Source organism: Spinacia oleracea, chromosome 2 (genome assembly GCF_020520425.1).
Source record: "Spinacia oleracea cultivar Varoflay chromosome 2, BTI_SOV_V1, whole genome shotgun sequence".
NCBI lineage: Eukaryota > Viridiplantae > Streptophyta > Magnoliopsida > Caryophyllales > Amaranthaceae > Spinacia > Spinacia oleracea.
The window spans coordinates 104,858,905-104,868,757 of record NC_079488.1 but is presented as its reverse complement, the minus strand read 5'-3'; the positions used below and the strand labels follow the sequence as shown (position 1 = coordinate 104,868,757).

Below are 9,853 nucleotides of genomic sequence, written 5' to 3'. Positions count from 1 at the left end.
AATGGAAAAGTCGTGCTTGGCAATGCGGACATGTTTTCATGGGTGGCAAACTGAATATAGGAACCCCTTGACTCTCTTGGTAATTTCTTGCACAATTTCTATAACCAGTTCTCCCTACTTTCCAGACCCTTATATCATCAGAAATGGGGTTTGATATGTTGTTGGTGTCGATTGCACGACTTTCACCGACATTGAATAATATGCCAGGCATGCGTATTTCATTTTCCGCCTCAACAAAACGCGGCAATTCCCCATCGTCTGAAGTAGGGTATGTTATACGTGCATTGGTTGTACTGCTCTCGCCAACACAAAAGAATCTATTGGGCATGCCGCTTGAGTTTGATGTTGGGTCTGGGATGGTCACAGTGGGTGCACTACTTTCACCGACACTAAAAAACCGATTTTCTAGATTTGCCCGAGTATCGAGTAAACGAAGTTCATCAATAGGTTGCACTGCATTATCAAATCATGTTTTTGATTGGTTAGGTAAGTTGTCATGTTTACATACTTAAAATGAATTGATTATGTTCAGATTTCTTACGTTCACGCCTTTCACATCCAGTTGTGACATTATGGGCACGATTAGTGATGTCTACCATAGCCCTTCTAACTCCCAAAATGTTGGGAGTATTGGTAACAATCATAGGCCCTTCCGAACATGGTGTTTGAGGTTGGCTTTCAGGAGTAGCTATAACATCTGATTGGTTTTCACATGCATAGCTGAGTCGTCTTTTGGCATTTTGACGATCTCTTTGTTCTGGAGTGAGTGATTTTCTCTGTTGTCTTTTTTTATCCCTCCATACCAACCTTTGATCTTGCATACATTGATCTCCGTTCTCGTCCATTATGAAACTCTAAAACTACACATTAATTTGGTTATTATAAGTTGTTTGTATTGTCTTTTTGTTGCAATATATATAGTGATAAATTAAATATTTTATTTTGATGCCTTTTTTTTTTTCCTTTTTTGCTAAAACGAACGTTTAGATTGTTAAATAAATTAAATATTTTATTTTGTTTCTTTTCGCTTTTCTTTTCTACTTAAACGAAAGTTTTAATTTAAACTAAATTAAATACTTTATAATATTTTTTATTCTATGTTTTTCTACTAAAACGAAAGTCTATTTCCTTAATCAAACATAACTTATCAATTTTTAATTTTTAATTTTTAATTTTTTATTTTCATATTAATATTCTTATAAGAACTTTAGATGATACTCCATATAATTTTGTTCCGTTTATTTTCTATACCACTGTATTTTATAAACCACGACGTTACTCCATTATATTAGTAAACTCTCATTTTCGTTTTCGTTTTTAGTAAAGTTAAGAAAGCTGGCCAATTTAATTCCCAAGGCCCAAGCCATTTTATACTCAACATGTCTTAAACCCTATCTCATTTTGTAGCCTATCCGCCGCTTATTTCATTTAGGAACCTATTTTTATTTTGTTTCCTCCTTTCTCTCTCTATGTTGAGCGCATCCGCCGGATCACCTTCCTCTCTCTCCTTAAAGAAGCGGCGATAAACCTCAAATATGGCGAAAATACGGCGCTCAAAGTGCCTATCCTTTCAAATTCCGATCAAAATATTGCGAAGATATTCAGATCAAGAAATATAAGGTAAATCTCTCCCCTTTCCCTCTCCCCTCTTCTCTAATTCAGATAGGGTTTTACGTAATCTAACAAATTCAACTCAGATTAAGGGTTTTATGTAATATAAGCGCAAATTTTCTTGTAGATAGGGTGTTTAGGGTTTAAATTAGGCTTAACTAATTGAAGCTTGTGTTCGTTTGATTAATTGTTGCTTGACATATTTTTTTTTTTTTTTGCATTTTTGGTTGCATGTCTTATTAATGTGGAGAGGAAGGTGCTGGTGTCGAGGCTGTAATCCCCCGTAAATTTAAAAACATTATTTATATATTTTAACGTATAGTTAATTATATTTAAATAGAATTTACGAATTTTAGAAATAAATATGTAATTAGCGAATATTTATTTTTATACGTTTTAAATATTTCAACGATTTATGAAATCAAAATAATTTAAGAATCCGATGTTGAAAAGAATTCGAATTACGAAAACACGAATGAATTTAGAAAACAATCCTAATCGGTTTGTTATTCAAATCCTAAAACTAAAATCCTAATTCTAGCCCAATTGGGTGAAGCCCAAAACAATAAACCCAAAACACTCTCCTCCTTTCTCTCTTCCCCTTTTACTTCACGTGAACCAGAAAAGTAAAACAAAATTTCAAACCCTGCTTCAACTTCACGTGGACTCTCATTGCACCGCCGCACCAACCACCGCCGTCAACCACGACGCTGCTCCTCCTCAATCCGACGGTCGGTACTTCTTCTTCCTCCCCTTCTCCTTCGTTTTCCCTTTTCCCTTTCGTTTTCCTCCTCTCGATCCTTATGTGACGGTTATGTTTACTCGGCAGCCACCACCGAGCCGCTGCCACCATCGACCCGCACAACCAACGCACACCACCAGTCGCGTCGTTGCACTAGCCGCCGCAGTCTCCCGGTCAGGCTGTCCCTCCTTTCTCCTCCTCTCTTCTGTGCTTCTTGCTCAATCACGCAACCACCGAGTGCGACCTCCACAGTCACCGCCTCCAACGGCGTCTCTCGTTCGACCACCAGACGCAACCACCTTCACTCTGCGCCCAGCCGCCGCTGCCGCGCCTCCCTTGCCGCCGGCCAGCATCCCCTTGAAGCTTTAATTGGTTAATTTCTTAAACCCTAAGTTAATCAAATTGTTTCAATTATATTTTATTATTTTAATTTATGTTTTGATTGAATTAAATTTATGATTTAATGATTATGAATTTCAGGTTATATATTTTGCTTAATTAATAAATTAAATTTCAGATTATATGATTGAGTTGAAATAAGAATTTTAATTATTTAAAGCATGAATTTTAAGGTTTTTGTAGTTTTGAAACCATGGTAGGATGATTATAAGTTATTAAAGTTATTATTTTTATAATTTCAAACATGTTAATTATGTTTTGGAGTAGTTTGAAATTAGTTATATTGCTGAAAATTTAAAGTACGATGTTTGCAAAGAGTTTTCAACGAATTTCAATCACTAATCCGATAATTATGATGCTAGGAAATTAATTAGTTAAGTTTCGATATTGGAGAATGTTCTAAATACGTTTGGGATGTGTTTAGAGTACGTTAGTGTTGCTGTAAATTGTTAGAAATTGATTGGGGAATTTTATTGGTTGTTTTTAGGCGGAGCATTCTTTGTAGGCGACTTTTGAAAGTGTTAAAGTGGCCTACTAGTTGTTTATACAAGGTACGTACATACCTGCGTGCTTGGAATGTGTGCTAATTGTTGAAATCATGTTGATATTATTGTTGAACTTGGTGATGTTGATATTATAGACAAACTTGGTTATATGGAATGTGCATGTTTAATACTGTTGGACAAACTTATTGAACTTATTTTGCACTATAAGAACTGTAACATGTTAGTATGGATGTTTGATACAAACATGTTGGTTGGGAACACTAGATTATTCTATATGATTGGGTTGGATCAATTGGTTGTTGTTCCCTTTCTATCTATTCACTACTTTATAAGGGCGGAGGACCTTGTTTAGTAAGTTGAAACTCTATGCCCATATACAGGGTTGCTCATGGTTAAAGGAAAGGTTGGTTAAGTTGGAATGAGTCTTGATTGATGCTTTTATGATCACTTACTTAATTCCAAGATAAAAACAGTTGTGAACAAATGTGAATTGTCTGTCTTATGTAATGGTTGAGTCATAACGGAATCTCAATTTGTAAATCATGTAAAGTGAAACTGAATAGCAATAGCTTTAGACTGTGCACGTCTGAAGTGACGGACAAACAGGAGTTGGGGTTCATGGTGGTAGCCCATGGCCTTTTCTGGGACCGGATTGATCACCGTGTCCTATTTTTATTTAAACGTTCCTCGATATCGCAGGTCATTGAGGTTACGGAGTCGCGCCCGTACCTCGTCTTCCTTAGTGAAGACTTCTGGATGGTCAACTCGGTCCATTGTCTATTTCAACTAAAATAATATTATTGCTAAAAGTCTAGCCTAGTCTAGTCTGGTCAAGTATGGTCGTCAAACTATCATGTTTTGTCTGCCCTTGTTTGTGTTCATTAGTATCATGTTAGGGTTGTTCGTTTAATAGAATCATGTTAGGATTATTATTGATTTAGTATGTAGTACTCAGCTTTGCTGATTACGTGCTTTTGCTTGTGCATGTTGATCATGGCTATGCCTTATTGATCCTGTGATGACCCAATCTTTGGTGAGCAGTCTCTAAGGATCAATAAGCATTGTCCATCTGCAGGTTTGAAGATGTTGCATCATTGGGATCGGGAATAGAGAGCTTGTATTTAGTTTTGATTTGCTAAGTTGACTTGGGTTTGCTTAACTGGACTTTAAACTTGTCATACTATTTATATTTCCTTATTTTCGTTGGTTGATTTTTGGGACTAAACCTGTAATCGATTATTTATAAACCTAAAGTTAGTTTTATGTTGTCCGCTGCAAAATTCTGAATAAGCCGTTACGTTTTCACACGGGCGATAATGCCTTGATAATTTTCTACGTTTATATTAAAAGGTTATTTTAGAAAAGAGAGAATTGTCGGGGTGTTACAAAGTGGTATCTAGAAGCTAAGGTTTTACTTTAACAATTTTTTTAGGCGCCTAACTATCTAGTTATTTAAAATGAATTTCTTAAAAATCGAGCTTCTACGCATTATAGTGTTCAAAAATTGGTACTTTTTTTTGGGGGGGCCGATTTCCTTTTATCTTGTTTGAAAGTATATAATCTTTCTTATTTAAGTTCGAAATCAAATTATTTATTCGAATTAAAGTGACTTTCGAAATTTCCATTCTTTTTCTTATTATTTATTATTCAAAAAAAAAAAAAAATGAGTACAATTTTTAGAAGTTAAAATTTTTTTTTTTAAAAAAAAGAAGTTGTTTCAAGAGTTAGAATTCGTTATTTAGGAAATATAAATCTTTTTCGAATTAAAAACTTTATTTTCGAATTTATTCGCTACGCATTTCCTTAATTTATTTTACATAATTTATTTCATATTTATATCTATGTTATTATTTTATGTTATAATTTTCTTATATTATCGTTCTTTTACTTCGTCATTTAAATTTTTTTCAATAATTTAGTTTATGAGAGATGGGTAGTATAAGAAGGGCATATAAGATAGAATTATATGTGCATTAGTAGTTAATTGCTAGCATAAGAAGTTAATTGCTATGTGTATATGTTAAATGTTTAAGTGTTGCATGTAAATGTGCATAAAAATTGTTTGATTACACCAAACTTATTGTTTTATTGAATTCTGATTATGCTTTAGTTGGGAAATCGTTAGTAAGATCTTAAGTTGTTTGTTTCATGAATAAAACGCTTCTTTCCAAGTACACCAACATAGGATCCTTTGAGAAGATCGACGAATACTGAGGATCTAGATTTCACTTCACAAATTTCCAAGGAAAGAACAGATAGACAAGATGCCTTAAACATTTGAAGTTGTAATAGTTAGTTTGTTCTTAAATGTTTTGGAGAATAAGTAGCAAAGCTACAACAGTTTAAAGTTAAAGCAATAAGAGTTTGAGTTATTCTTTATTCTTTTAAGGATGTATTAAACCTTTATAGAATTAGCAATAAAAGTTAAAGCATTCGTTTCCAATGTGAGAATTCCATAATTCGCCAACAATAGTTTATGTTTATGTCATAGAACTTTTAATTTTATTTTGAGGACAGGTGTGTTGTGGATATTTAGGATTGTTATTAACATTCTTTTGGGAAATAGAGTTAGATCATTGATTATCCAAAGGATCAAGAGTTTATTTTGGGCACGCAAAGAGAATGTTTTCTTCTTTATTCTACCTTATTATTCGCGATGATTGAAGTTATTCCTTGTTTCTCAGCTGAATGTTCTGCATGCAAATATCATTCGTAGATGATTGTTCATTTTATGTGAATTTTGGATGTTGGTGTGATATTACATTGCTAGAGGATAATATAAGTAAAGTTTTGAACCTGAATTAGAGTATATTAATCTCAGGTCGCGTTCTAGGATGACCAACAGTAATGACCTAGCTGCTGTCTTTCGCCTCTTGGCGGAAAAACTAGCCCAGGAAAGAACTGAGCGCCCCGATTCTGCAGGAGACATGTTTGAAAGGCTTGCGAAAGTTAAGCCACCATACTTCAAGGGGCAAGCAGATCCGACCTTCCTAGAAAACTGGATTAGGGAGTTTGAAAAACTATTTTGGGTGGTAAACTGTCCTGAAAATATGAAAATAGGTCAAGCTGTCCTTTACCTAAAAGATGAGGCCGATCTATGGTGGAAAGAGAATGGAACTAGGCTAAGTGTTGTTGAAGGATTTAATTGGGACTCATTTGTTGTTGCGTTGAGGGAAAAGTTTTATCCTCCTTTCATAACAAAACGAAAAGCGCAAGAATTCATAAACCTTAGGATGGGGAGTATGACTATCGCTGAATACTATAGTAAGTTTATAACTTTGTCGAGGTTTGCACCTGAGGTGGTAGCTACTGAGGAGCTAAAGGCTCAGAGGTTTGAGCAAGGGTTGACCGATGAGATTCAGTTGGGATTAGATGGAGAAACCTTTACATCCCTAGATAATGTGCGTGAGAAAACCACCCATATTTATGAATTGCAGTCTAGAAGGGACAAGAAAAATGTGGTTGGGGAGAAAAGAAAAGAGTTTAATGCGGGGAAAAACCAAGGGAATTTCAAGAAAAGTACGAAAGTGAACAGGAATGAGGGTGGAAATGGAAATTTTCAACAGAGGAACAATCAGGGGCACAACAATAGCAACCAATCTGAGAGAGTGCATCACTGTAAGAGGTGCAACAACAACCATCCTGGTAAAAACTGCAAGGGAGAATTAGTGACATGCAACTATTGTCAGAAAAGGGGGCATAGGGAGTATGAGTGCTTCACCAAGCAGAAAAAGGAACAAAATGGTAATGGAAGTGAAAATCAAGTGAGGTTTAACCAGTCTGGAAGACAAGATTCAAAGCCTGGAGGGGCACAAAACAATCAAGGAAACTATAATAAGCCCGCAAATGATAACAACCACCAGAATAAGACTCCGGGCAAACCGTTCTTGATGACTAGAAATGAAGCTGAATATTCTGCAGACGTAGTTCATGGTACTTTTCTATTAACACTGTGCTAGTTAGAACATTATGTGATTCGGGAGCAACTTATTCTTTTGTTTCGTCATCTGTTGTTAAGAGTCTGAATTTGGTAGATTTTGAGTAATTGATTTACCTGTTAGTATACCTACTGGTGTAACCATAAGGTGTACCAAGTTGTTTAAGAATCCGCCTTTGAAGATAAAAGATTGCGTTTTCCCTTCTGATTTGACAAAAGTTTAACTTTAGGGACCTAGATGTAATTCCAGGGATGGATTGACTAAGTTTGTACAAGGTTAAGATAGACTGTGAAATTCAGAAAGTAAGTTTAAGGAACCCTATTAGAAAGGTTGACCTCATATCGACGTTTTGAGAAGTCCAATAACCCTTAGTTATTTCGGTAATGCAAGTTAGGAAATTTATGAATAAGGAGTGTGAGATATTTCTCTGTAGTGTGCCAGTTGGGAGTAAATAAGTTGGAGTGAAGACTGAGGTTGTTCACAGTGTGAATGAATTCGTTGATGTGTTTCCGAGTGGAATTGCGAGTATGTCACCAGCTAAAGCATTTGAGTGCACTATAGAGTTAAATCTTGAAACAATTCCTATATCTGAAACACCGTATAGCATGACACCTCCTGAAATGAGCTAATTAGGACACAGTTGCAAGAGTTGTTTGGTCAAGGAATATATTAAGCCTAGTACATCACCGTGGGGAGCTCCTGTGCTGTTTGTTAAGGGGAAAGATAAGAGTATGGAATCATGCATCGCTTTTAGGGAGATAAACACCATCAGGAACAAGTATCCTTTGCCTGGGATAGATGACATATTGGACCAATTGAATTGGGCGAGGGTGTTCTCAAAAAAAAAAAAAAAATAAATAAAAAAAAATAAAAAAAATAAATTGATTTGGGTTTAAAGTACCACCGATTGAGAGTAGCTGATAAGAATATACTTAAGACCTCATTAGGATTCGTATTGTCATTAAGGGTTTAGAGTAACGTCTTTTGGGTTACCCATTGCACCTGCATTAACTATGGATTTGATGAATAAGATTTTCTACGAATTCCGAATTAAGTTCGTTAATATGTTATTGATGATATCCCGATTTGTTCAAGGAATGAGAAAGAGCATGACAAACATTTGAGAATTACTTGGAGACATTTAGAAAGAATCTAGTTTTATTAGATGAAGTATACAGATCTTGAAGTCATGGGTGTATAAGTGACACCGACGAAAAAGTGAAGGACTAAATTAATTGAAAACTACGTTACGTAAGGGAGTAAAATTAAGAGAAGATTCGAGTGGTCCAGGATTGTTAGAAATCATTGGTTGTCTTGAAAAGATTGGAATGTAGTAATTGGTAAAAGTGCTAAGAGTTAATCTCAAGAGTTATACATCCATGAAAGGCGTAATGAGGTTCACTAGAAAGGGAAAGTTGAACAGAAGGAGTCTCTGTAGATCCTGCTAAGATTAGAGAGGTGAGTGAGTGACCTATTCCAAGAACGTGACCTATCTAAAGTTTTCTAGGCCTAGAAGACCATTATAGGAGGTTGTGAAAGACTTTTCGAAGAGAGCAAAACCATTGACCAACTTGTTGAAAGAGGAATCGAAATTCGAGTGGAGTGAGAAATGTGAGAAAGCTTTCTAGATTTTAAAAGAGCGTTTGACCTCCGCACCTGTTGTCGCGTCAATTGAAACTTTATGAAATTAATTACCCTACCCATGACCTAGAGCTAGCTTATAGTGTGTTCTCTTTAAATATTTGGAGACATTAACTTTATAGGGCAACATGTTAGATTCTTACCGACCATAAAAGTCTGAAATTTTGGCAATAAGGTACAGTTGAATCTTGGGGACAACAATTGAAAATGAGTGTTGATTTCCACCCTGCAATCGATGGTCAGCCTGAGAGGAATAACCAAATAATGGAATATATGTTGAGAGCCTATGCGGTTGACTTTAAAGGTAGTTGGGAAAACCATTTAGAACTGATAGAATTTTCGTACAACAATAGTTACCATGCGAGAATTAAGATTACACCCTTTGAGGCATTGTATGGACAGAAGTGTAAAAGTCCCATTTTGCTGGAATGATCTTAGTGAAAATATTGTATTGGGAACATAATGGGTTGAAGGAAATATCTAAATTTTTCCCTGAGATGAGTTACGAGGGCGTAACTCGTTTTCTTTAAGGGGGGTAGAATGCGATAGAAATTCGCGCTTTTTAACCTATTTTTATAGCAACTTTATGCATTTTATGCCATTTTTAGCAACTTATGAATGTTGATGCAAGTAAATATATTCTCCGCATAAGAAAAAGGTGTTCATGAGTAACACAAGCAACTTTAAGTTGACAAAAGAGTGCACATGAATTGCACAAGTATTTCCCCGTGAGAATAAGTTAAAGACTTTTGAAAGATGTGTGAGTTCTCGTGTCAAGTTTCGGGACGAAACTTCTTTTAAGAGGGGTAGATTGTAATCCCCCGTAAATTTAAAAACATTATTTATATATTTTAACGTATAGTTAATTATATTTAAATAGAATTTACGAATTTTAGAAATAAATATGTAATTAGCGAATATTTATTTTTATACGTTTTAAATATTTCAACGATTTATGAAATCAAAATAATTTAAGAATCCGATGTTGAAAAGAATTCGAATTACGAAAACACGAA

At 35.1% G+C, this 9,853-nt stretch overlaps 1 long non-coding RNA gene across 1 annotated transcript; it reads left to right on the top strand.

Moving 5' to 3' along the window:
* The first annotated feature begins 2,205 nt into the window (after window positions 1–2,205).
* LOC130467152 (uncharacterized) lies at window positions 2,206–4,515 on the top strand. Its single transcript, XR_008927314.1, has 3 exons — window positions 2,206–2,725; window positions 3,240–3,303; window positions 4,300–4,515. It is a non-coding gene; the product is annotated as an uncharacterized lncRNA (long non-coding RNA).
* Window positions 4,516–9,853: the final 5,338 nt, after the last annotated feature.